The 11649-nt window shown below is 47.4% G+C and overlaps 1 long non-coding RNA gene across 1 annotated transcript; it reads left to right on the forward strand.

Annotated features, from left to right (window-relative positions):
• Positions 1-8: 8 nt before the first annotated feature.
• On the forward strand, positions 9-686 carry LOC107312111. Its single transcript, XR_001554400.2, has 2 exons — positions 9-355; positions 533-686. It is a non-coding gene; the product is annotated as an uncharacterized LOC107312111 (long non-coding RNA).
• The last annotated feature ends 10963 nt before the right edge of the window (positions 687-11649 follow it).

Raw genomic sequence — 11649 nt, forward strand, 5'->3', positions numbered from 1 at the left:
CCTTGCCCTGGATTATTACTGAGTGCAGCTATTGGGTTTCTTTGTTCCTTTTTATGCGTTGTTGGTAGACAGAGATGACTGTGTGCAAAACGTGGCTGAGAATCCCGGACAGGGCAATGTAATTCCACTGGCCAAATGTATTTAACTTTGTGGAAGGGTGGTGGGACTGATAAGAGAACTTGATCTCTCTTGAGGCGCAGCAAGACAGTACCAGCTCTCTCTTCCTTTTACTTTAGGTGGGCGCAGGGTCTCTGTGAGGCCCATCGATTGGAAAACCACCTTCCCCCCAACACGGAGACTGAAACGAAAAGCCGCTGAGGACACGGATGAGCCCCCAGCTAAAAAACTACCAATGGTAAGAGCAGTGGCAAAAGCAGTAGTGGATATGAAAGGTTTACATTGCCCTTGAAGAAAAGGAAGAAATTCCAAGTGTTCTACAGCTCTTCTGTTTCCCTTGAAGGCAGCAGATGTCTCACAAGGTACTTGTGGAAACTCTGACCCGTGCTTCATACTCTGTCTTGTTTCTTCCTAGGAGATTGGAAGAACTGGAAGGAGAAACCGATGTCAATGATGAGGATGTGGATGAGCTCCTTCTGGACATGTAAAACATGACGGCGTAACACCACCGCCTGATTATATAGTTTAAAACAACAACAAACAATTAAAACCAACCCTGTTCCTTTCCAGCCCTGCTCCTTTTCGTTGTTACTCTGGGGGCATTTCTGAGACTGCACTGAGTCTTAAAGCCAAGTCAAAGTGGTGACAATCAGCACTGACTGCATTCTGTTCTGATTTCCCTGTGGCTCAGAGTTCAGGCCCTGCACCCACCTCCAGCTCTGGGTGCTGCTTCAGCATCGAGGGCACAAAGCACCTCTGTGGGCACAGAACGACGTCCATCCAGGGCTGAAACTGAAACTTCCTCCTTCCTCTGCCGTTATCCGTCGGCTGCCCCTGGCCTGGGGAGGAGCGGATGGAGCGAATGGAGCGTGGCCGGGAGCGCGGCCTGCGATGCGGATACCGCTGTGCTGATACCGCCGTCACATCATCACATCACATCACATCACATCACATCACATCACATCACATCGCATCACATCACATCACATCACATCACATTGCATCCTCGGCCCGTGGCGCTGCGCACAAGATGGAGGCCGGGCACCGGTGGCGCTGGGGCCGGCTTACCTCCTCGGCCTGTTTGCGCAGCACCTTCTCCCACTCGTACTGTGTGAGCAGCTGCTCATTGTCCTCCTGCAGCAGCTCCAGCTCCACCTCGTGCTCCTGGTTATCGGTCAGCACCAAGTCCCATTTTCTCCAGCATTGTCACCACCAGTGGCATCAGCTCCTTCACTGCCTCCTCGTTGTAGCAGTGGATGAGCCGCTCGAACTCGCGGTAGATGCTGTTGGCCAGGCCCGACACCCGCTCCGACATCACCGACCCCGAGCAATAGTCGTTGCCCGGGTACCCCCCCACGCCGCCATCATCCAGCTGGATCTCCAGCATCGTGCCAGCCCCACAGCGCTGTGGGCCATTCTGGCACCTTCTGCGCATCCCGAGCCACACTGTGGTGGTGGGGGGGAGTCACAGAACGATGCGGGGCCGGAACGAGCCGAGCTGGAGAGCGGCAGGGGAACACCGGGAACACACAACATAACACAACACAACAACACAACACAACACGACCCTCTTCAGCCTGGAGAAGAGAAGGCTGCAGGATGACCTCAGAATGACCCGGGTTGGAAGGGACCTCAAGGATCATGTAGTTCCAACCCCCCTGCCTAGCAGGGCCACCAAACATACACCTTTACTAGATCAGGTTGCCCAGGGCCCCGTCCAACCTGGTCTTAAACACCTCCAAGGACGGGGCATCCACAACCTCCCTGGGCAGCCTGTTCCAGGGCCTAACTACTCTCCTAGTGAAGAACTTCCCCCTAACATCCAACCTAAATCTTCCCTCTTTTAACTTAAAAACATTTCCCCGTGTCCTGCTATTGTCAGCCCTTTCGAAGAGTTTACTCCCCTCCTGGGAGTAAGTTCCCTTCAGGTATTGTAAGCTGCAATGAGGTCACCCCGGCAACCTTTCTCTCTCTAGGGCTGAACAAACCCAGTTCCCTCAGCCTGTCCTCAATCGGGGAGGTGTCCACGCCCCCTGATCATGCTTCGTGGCCCTCTTCTGGACCCTTTTTCCAAAATCTCCATGTCTTTTTTGTACTGAGGGCTCCAAACCTGGACACAATACAACAGATGGGGCCCTTCATCAAGAGCCAAGTAGAGAGGGACAATCACCTCCCTGTCCCTGCTGACCACCCCTCTCCTGATGGAGCCCAGGATCCCATTTGCTTTCCAGGCTGCCAGAGCGCACTGCTGGCTCATGTTGAGTCTTTCGTCCATCAGGACCCCCAGGTCCTTCTCTGACAAGCTGCTCTCAAGGACCACTCCTCCCAGCCTGTACAGGTGCCTGCAGTTCTTCCGGCCCAAGTGCAAAACCTTGCACTTTGCCATGTTGAACCTCATTAGGTTCTCCCGAGCCATGAGCAGAAAGGTCCTAACTTTTCTGATGGGAAGAATTGCCTCGCAGCAAGAGGCAGAAGGAGCCCTGTTGTTTGACAAACAGGGATGGGGCAGCTGTGCAAGGGCAGCAAAGGAGGATCATTTACATTGCATTTTGTATGGGAAGGGGTAAATGCTGGTGGAAAATGAATCTGTTCACATACAAATGCAGTCCCCTATGAGTTGGCTCTGTCTTTGTGTTCACTTCTCCTGAGTTGGTGTGATGGGGAATGCATAAATATTGTGGCACAATTTCTCTGTTTCTGCCACATTCACAGCCTTCCCTCTAGGATTAGCCAGCACAGATTGGTAATCAACACTATGTGGTGATAAATTACCTGATGGAAGTATTTAAAGCGAGAGACATATGTTCAGTGCATAGTGAAGTACTGCAGCATTTGTCTGGCTGCCTATCCACATGGTGTCACATCCCCCTGAGCAAGCAGGAAACCTGCCTTCATGAGCTGCTCTGCCTGCCACTAGAAGCCTATGTTTACTAAATGCTATGAATGCCATTTTACCAGCTGCTGTAGGAAAGCAGCATCTCAAATCATACCACAAAAACAGGAGCCTATGGGGAAAAAAGGGAATCTGTAGCCTGTGTAGTTATCTAAATACATTACTTCCATTAAAGTCAATGGGACCTCGATGCCTCAGGGCCTTTCTGGGGCTGAATTCCTCATATGCTTCTGTGCCTTTAGAAAGGATTCCCTCTTTGAAAGATCTTCTGTTCATTTCTCAGTTTGTTTTGCTTCCCACAGCACACGGGGAAGTGCTGGGAGCTGCTCGGGGTGCACTGAGCTGCTGCAGCCTCTCTGATGCAAATGAACTTCTGCTCACTGGAATAGTGATGAGTTCGCAGAAAAGGCCAGGAAATGCCTCTTGTGCATACAGATGGTGTCACTATTATCAGCTGTTATCAGCTTTGTTTCCTTTTTAATTTGTTTTTTCTTTGAAAGTTGTTATGAAAAACATCCCCTGAGCTTAAATAGAGAGAGAGCTAAGAAGTCCTGGTAGCATCTCACTCTGGTTTCTGCACTGAGTACAACTCTCCACATGCTGGGGAAATGTGCTGGCTATGCCCACTGTTAGGAATCATAGACTCATAGAGTGGCTTGGGTTGGAGGAGACCTTAAAGGTTACCAGTTCCAACCCCCTGCCATGGGCAGAGCAGCCCCCCACCAAATCAGGTTGCCCAGGGCCCATCCAACTGTCCCAGAGCACCTCCTGGGTCTCTTCCAATTTATGCCATCCCAAATCAACCAAACAAGCAGAACCCCATAAACCCATCACAGCCCCGCAAAATCCCAACCCTTTACCACCCTTCAGGAAGGAAGTCTTTTGCCCTACTGCCTGTTTTAGCATGTTCTTGTGAGTCCCAATAAACAGGGTGAGCATCACGACGGAGCACATCTTGCTATTGCAGGATGCCCTCTCCTGGCGGCACAAGAGAGGTGATGAAGTGGTGGGGCAGCAAACTGCCTCCTTTGGATCCTCTTCAAAAGAAGGGAACTGAGCAGGAGGGAAATTTTGGGGTGAAAAGAGCAGCTGTTCTGTACTTGAAACACCCACAGCAGGTCCTAGCAGAGTAACAGTACAGTTACAGATATGCAGAGTGTTGCAGAGTTATAGTTTGCAAAGCGGAGACGAGTGAAATAAGGTCCTTATTTCACTGCTGCAAAGACTTTACAATGAAGAGTTAGTGTGAGAAGAGGGGTCATAATGAAGAGGAGAACAAAAGAAGTGTGTCCTGTGTTTTGGATTAGGTGCTGCTTCTGGCCCCAGTGACACTAATCAGTTTGGGAGCTGCGATTTGGGGGGAAAGTAAGAGCTGTTTGGGTACAAATGATTGGAGTCCAGATCTGTGTGTTCTGGTACTCAGGACTACTCAGAGCATTTTACAGGTGGAGGTGGATGAGTATGTCCGGGTGGGGGAGAAAGAAAGAAATCATTGGACTCAGCTTAAATCTCAAATCAGACACGTCTAAAGGTCTGCTGTGATTATTACTGTAATACAGCATCAGCTGCTCAGCGCATACGAATGGCTGTAATTGCTTAATAGCATTTGGTATTGATTGCGCTCTATACCAGACAAAGATGAGTGAGCACAGCCCACAGTGTGAGCCTTGGGGGAGCATCAACAGTGGGAGAAACAGATCAAAAGAAGTCCAGCATCACTTCATGGGCATGTACATGGGTCAGGACAGCAGCTGCCCACACTGCAGCCCAGAAGAAGCAGAGTGCAGTACTTATATCCCTGTCCCATGCCAACATTTCCAAGGAACTACTGACCCCAGTACACGGGACATGGTTAGGGTGGTGGGGATGGGCTGATGCCTGGAGTAGATGATCTCTTTTCCTACTGTAATGATTCTGTGAAAAAACAGAGGCGTGAATCATAACCCAGTGCTCCCTCTGAGATGAGTGTCATGTCTCTTGACAGCCACATGAACCTGGCAAGCATTTCAGACAGAGCCATTGGGATCACTGGGGCCTGCAGAAGCTGCTTTCTCCTGGCACCAGGTCTGTCCCCATGTCACACTGCTTCTCTTTTCTAATGCTCTTTGTAAGTTTCACCTCCAAGTTTGTGGAGATTTCTCCATGCCTACCAGTGGATTCTTGCTTTCAAGTAAAGAACTTAGCTGGCTGTTGAGATGCTGGTTCCTCCCAAGGGAAAGGTTATACGTTAATCATTCATGGCACAACACAAAGACACCCGGTCATAAGGAGGCTGAACACATGCTAAAAATAATGTAGTCCAGGTAGGAAATGAAGAGGTCTGCAAGATGCACTTAGAGGTCTTGACTCTTTTGTCCTTTGAAACTGAAGATCCCAGATCAAATCCTACTTTGGCAGTGTAAGAATGGAAGAACTGAAGGCAGCATCCCATGATTAAATTCTGATGGAGAGAGGTTGACTAACGAGATCCCAAACAAGAACTGGGGGCAGCCATTCCCACAGGCTCCCCTTCACCTTTGGACAACGCAGGGTATTCTGTCATGGTTTGTCTGTACTTAGTTAAAGTCTTTAAATGTCCTAACATTGTGAGGGTGCCTATAGGCAAAGTGTCTGTGCTTCCAGGTCCTTGGCCTACCACCAGGAGCACCAAGGTTGCTGGGGAGGTGCAGTGCACAAGGGGCGCCTCGCTGCTGACCTCAGGAGGAAGAACCAGGTTCTGCTTGGGGGGACACGGTAAGAAGACAAGGGGGAAAAGGAAAGGACAAAGGTGCAGGTTGCAGCAAGGGAAATTCAGATAAATTCTTCACAGTGAGTGGTTGAGGAGTGTCACAGGTGCCCAGAGTGGCCATGGGATCTCTGTCCTTGGAGACATTCAAAGCTCAGCTGGCCAGGCCCTGGGCAGCCTGCTGCAATGTCAGAGCTAGTTAGCCTTGCTTTGAGTGGGGGTTATTCTCATTGGGGGGCAAGTTATTCTCATTGTGGCAGTGGAGAGAATGAGAAGAGACCTTGTTTATGGGGGAAACAATTGAAGCAGTTTCTCTCCTCTTCAAATGGAGGGAAGTACTCAGGGCTTTGCCCAAGCTGTGTCTGCACAGGAGTTGCTGCAGTTGGAAGCCAGAGGCAAGTCGGTAGCATATGAGCTCTGCATCTGTGAACTCTAAATGACAGAAGTAAATGTCACCTGAAAGCAAATGGTTCAAAACCTGAACTTTTAAAAAACAGATGTGCAATAATAGCATAAATAGCACAACCTTGTCCTTCCAACTCCCTCTGTGTTTGCAATGAGATGCAAAGGCTGGCACCAAACTGTTTCTGCTTCTGTTTCCTCTGTTAATACCTCCTATGCTGTCCTGCTAGGTGTTCCTCCTCCTCTGAGCTAGACATTCTTCTTGGACGAACTGTCCCACCTTCATTTGGAGATCTGGAGGAACATTTAGATTGGATGTTCCACGGCTGGTAATACTTCTTGTTGGAGATATTTACACTTACTTCCCAAATCCTTTGCTATTTGTCCTATCCCTGTTCAGATCCCTTAACATTTTAGCAGAAAGCTGGGCTGTACTTTCTCTGTTTATTGCTTTATGAGCTCCTTCCCTCTTTATTCTGCTTATTTATTCAGACTTCCCCATCAGAGGCCACTTTGCCTCCCAAGAAACTGAGTAAAACTCACCTGTGCCATAACACATAGAAGTGTTAAATAGCCCAGTTTGTAATTACTGCAAATGAATAACCCTATTAATAATGGAGTGTTGTTTAGTTGCATCTTTGTCCTGCAGGGAGCTGAGCTTTAAAGAAGCACAAGCAACAGAGATGAACTAACAGTCAAAGTTGGAGGAGGAATGTCTTGTGGACTTGAGGCTGAGGAGAGAAGTGTCACTGAGGGTTTGCAGGCAGAGCTTTAAGGATTTATTTCACACGGGGAATTGACTGCTGTCTCCATCTAAGGGAAATGAGGGCAGTTATCAAAGATGCATTGGGCTGCTTCCTCCATGTGGTTGGTCGGATCGCAGCTCTGCCTTGTGGTGGAGTCCTGGCTGATGGGACTTTTCTTCTGTTACTGATTACACGGTGTGCCAAACCATGTGTGTCAGCTGCGCTCAAACCAGAAAGCCTTTCTGTGTCCCTGCTGCCAGAGTTGCTGCCTCTAAGCTTTAAGTCGTGCAGAAGGCAGCTTTGTTCCTGCTCCGGGACACCTTGTCCTCCTGCTCTGCCAGGGACCTGCCAGAGCATTGCTGGCTGGTTCTGGTAATTGCCTACAAGTAGCAAAGCCAATGATTGCTGCCAGCAGGGAATCTAAACCACGGCTGGAAGGGTTTTGCTTTATTTTCTTTTGGTCTCCTCTTTTTCCATCCACAGACTGTGAAAAATACACAGATCTGTATCGGTTCAGTGCTCTAAGGAAAGCAACGGGACACAAAGGAAGACCAAAGCCAACAGAGCGTGGTGGGCAGGCTGGGTGTGGTGCATCCTCACCCGTGAAAACAGGGATTAACGTGACTCACAGCTGTATCAGTGCAGGGAGAGCCTTTCCAGCATTTCCAGCTAGCGAGATCATCTACTGCAGTGAAATGACTCAGTGACCATAAGAGGTGGTCAGAGGCTCTCTCTGGAGTCTGTTGCAGGGGCAGAGCAATGTAATAGATGGGAAAATGCGCTGAGCACATCTCCTCTGGGGTTTGTTACTGATCTCAGCTGCACAACTCTGTTCAGCTCTCTGAAATATTTGACAGCTTCTTGAGATCTTCAAATAACTTTAGGGACAGCACTCAGTTGCCACTGAAGAGCACAAAGCGCACCTCAGCTGCATAACGCTTACATTTTGCTCTAAGTTTGGACAGCTTTCACAACGTAGGGGTCCATCTCTTGTTTGGTTAGGGTCAGCACCGAGCACTTTCCCCTAGGAGAAAACATCCTCCCTAAGGCAAAATTATTGGCCCTTGGGGCAAAAACTGCATTCAGCTTGGGGCAGAAGGAAGCGATTCCACTAAGCAGTGGGTTTAAGTGATTTTCAAAGCCTGCTACTCCTGGCTTTTGGGACTCTGGCTCATTTTTTAAATGTCATGTTGTCCTAAATATGAAGACACGTCACACGAAGAGAAGGCACTGGGAGCAAGGAGATTGTGTCTGCTCCCTGGGAAAGAAGGACCACTTCATAAACTTCCCTCTCAAATCTGACTCCAGTTCCCATCCGATTCAAACAGGAGTGTGCCCCTTGCAGAGCTCCATTGCAATAACGTCTCCTGGATGTGAAGTTCTGCAAGTGCAAATGGAACTCAGAGGGTCTCTTGTGTCCTTCCATTCCATCTTTGTGGTGATTTCTCAAGATCCTGAAAATCTGGTCATGTCTTCTCTTTCCTGCAGTATTTGCAGACCTCCAGTATGCATAGAAACGAGGAACCAGTATCAAGGAAGAAAGGGAAGCAAGAAAACTAAACCCAGAAGCTGCCTGCTCTGCCACTTTACCCAATGGTACTCACTTGGCATGTTCAGCAAAGAAAGGCTCCTAAGGAGGTTGGAAGTCAATTTAGATTATGACTTCACTGCATGCATTGCCAAAAACAGCAGCAGGAAATGAAGAAGCCCAATGTGTAAGTGACCATTGTGCATCATGGAACGACACGTTTCTCTTCTTGTCTTTTTCTCCTTGTTGCCCAGCATGGTACACTAGGTATGATCTTAGCCATAGATGTTTATCCCCAAATTATCAATCCACTTCACTGCTTTACTTAAGAAGGGGTTTGTTTTCAATGAGATGAGTGATTCATCTTTTTTTTCCTTCTGAATATTTCAATGAGTGCGAGTGAAAGGAAACGCTTCTAGAAAATGAGTAACCACATAAACTTTGGATTCCAACTACTTCTGTGTTTCTGCTTTTTTCACTATTAAATGACTAATAAATGTTGTAGTGGTTGCTATGCCTACGGTCAAATAGTCCATTTGCACAAATCCTTTACACACAAATAACTAAGTTTCATGGCTCAGAAAACAAAGCTGCAGTGAGCTCAGCTGTCTCTTGACATCAGCCCCTCTGCGATGACTGCTTGTTAAAGGCCTGATGGGCAACTGCAACCTGTGCTGTCCGCATGTCTCTGGAGCAGGAGCAGGAGCAGCTCTCAATGGGCTGTTGCTCCATTTATTGATGTTGCAGTTCTCTATTTTTCTGTACATAAACTTTTAGAGACTCTTCTCTAATGGGCAGGAGTGTGTGTCAGTTTCTGAAGGTATGAAACCTGCTGCCAGTTAGATGCATTAGGACATCACTTCTGGAGATGCAATTTCTCATACAGAGATCGATTTGCCTCCTTCGTCAAGGTGAACTGGAGTCACGCACATTAAATAGATGGGAACATCCTGACTTTCTCACTTTGCAACGTCCTCTGTTCAGCAGACTGTAAGTTCCTCGGGGAAGGGAGTGTTCAAAGCAATGTTTCATTCTATCAATAGTAGTGAAAAAGGTATTTTTGCAGCAGAAAAGTTATTTTGGCTTCTGGTCTCTGGTGTGAACTGAATGGTAGCATCAGTACTTTGCTTCCTTCAGCTTGGGAGATGTAAATACAACCACAGAGCCTGGCCAAACATGGCCTGTGGGGCTCCCCACATGAGTTTTCCATTACAGTTAGTTAGAAGGGTGGCTGAGTTGAAGCACGGGTCTTCAGAGGAATCACAAACCTTGTGAAGAAAGGCTTCAGAGGAATAAGGATTCATCGGACAGTTACACTGCCAGTTGCAAGAAAACTGGAGATGGTCCCATCTCATTAGTTAGTAGGAAAATGAAAGGATTTTAGGGGGAGAGCTGAGGTTTCCCTCATACGAATGTCTGGGGTTGTCCCAGCCCAGCTGCAGGATTGATGTCTGCCTCTTCCCAGTCATCAGGACTCTCCTGCAGTCACCACAGCCTTTCAGAGCCTTGCAGCAATATCAGCCAGATCCCTCAGTCCTTGGGTGCACCCCAATCCAGTCTCCAGACATGTGTGGGTGTCCATTTTGTTTAAATTGTCCACAACTCTACAATTTATAACAGCTTGAGATTCTAAAGAAAGCAAAGAAAACAAACGAGTTACAAATCTGGGGGCTTAAATTCACCAATAGCAGAAAAAACATTTGCAACTGCTCTTTGTGAAGGACAAATGGCTAAGTGAAAAAACAGACAAAATGAGAAGCAGGCTCTCCCTTCTGTGCTGAGAACAAGGTGTAAGAAAAGCCAGTGATTCTTATTAAACTCCCACTGCAGTTTGTGCAACAGCATGATAACAAATACATCGGCCATCACTGAAGTGTTATCAGATTACCAGAAAATTGCTGCACTCTGCTATTAGATGTATGGGAAACTGTGCTGTATTTAGCCTCAAGCACAGGGTAATGGTCTGTTCCAAGCAGATTCAGAACAACCTGCAATACTGTGTTGCTTGTGTGGATGGACTTCTGCAGCAACGTTGGTCAGACATCCATCAAACTGAGTGGAAAGGCAGAGAGATGCTCTCCTTGTCACAGTGTGGTGCAAGATGCCACTACATCCAGCAAAGCTAACCAACAGGCAGAGCATCCTGTACAACTTCCAGTACCCAACCAACTATGTTTTATAGAGATATACCCAGATTTCAATGAAATTTATTCAGGTTGCTTGAGGGCTTCACAACATAATCTTTATTCTGCAAATAGAACTGAGTTAGTTGAGTCTAAATAGGGAAGGTCAAAAGTGAAGAGTTTATCAGGTATCCAGGACTACTAGTCTTCCTGCCTTCACTGAGCTTTGCTGGGGCTGTCATGAAGGCCAAGGGGAAAATGCTTTAATAAAATATATTGGAACAGCTTTAGTTGGATTAGATGAAGCCAATGAGGCACATGGAGGGAGCTGAGGGATTTCAAGGGATGAAAGAGGAAGCTTCTCCAAAGGTTTCATCATACTGCTGAACTTGAACTCACAGCTGAGAAGCCTTTCTCCCAAGAGCTACAGGGATAGGACGCGGGTCAAATAGATAGCCAAGTGTAATCTGGCATTTCCAAAGCTGAAAAAGACATGATCTTTTATCAGTGTTCTAATTCCCACCAGTCTCTTACATACTGAAATGAGCTAAACTGGAAGAGAAGCTCTGCTATCTTAGGGGCAACACAAGCTAAGTCCTGTAGCAAAGCAAACAACTTAAAGGAAGCTATTTCTCCCACAAGGTGTTACTCCAGTTGCTCAGGCTGTGGAAAGGTTCCACTCATTTTTGAATAAACAACAAAGCAAATTAGTCAAAGCTTTAGAATTTCTGCACAAAAACATGAATCCATAACAAGATGTAGTCTGTAGAAACCGGAACAGTGTGTGCATAGTGGATGATTATATCAGCAACGGTGGCTGATGTGAAGTTTGGGTGTGAGTAACTAGTAGGAATTTATTTTGTAATTATCTGTAGGTGAGACTGTGTTCATCAGGGATGATACTCCATCTGACACCGGAGAAGAAGAGCTGTCAGAGATTATATTAGAAATGACTCAGCTCCTACAAGGAATGGGGAAGACAATAATCATTCTGACATACCAAATTTCTCTTCTGAAGTATGTGGACACATGTAGGAAAAATGCTAAGTCACAGCCCAAACCAGTGATTGAGCACCTGGTGAGAAGGCAGGGCCAGCCCAGGGGAGCTCAGGTGC

Source organism: Coturnix japonica, chromosome 3, assembly GCF_001577835.2.
Source record: "Coturnix japonica isolate 7356 chromosome 3, Coturnix japonica 2.1, whole genome shotgun sequence".
In the NCBI taxonomy this organism is placed as follows: Eukaryota; Metazoa; Chordata; class Aves; order Galliformes; family Phasianidae; genus Coturnix; species Coturnix japonica.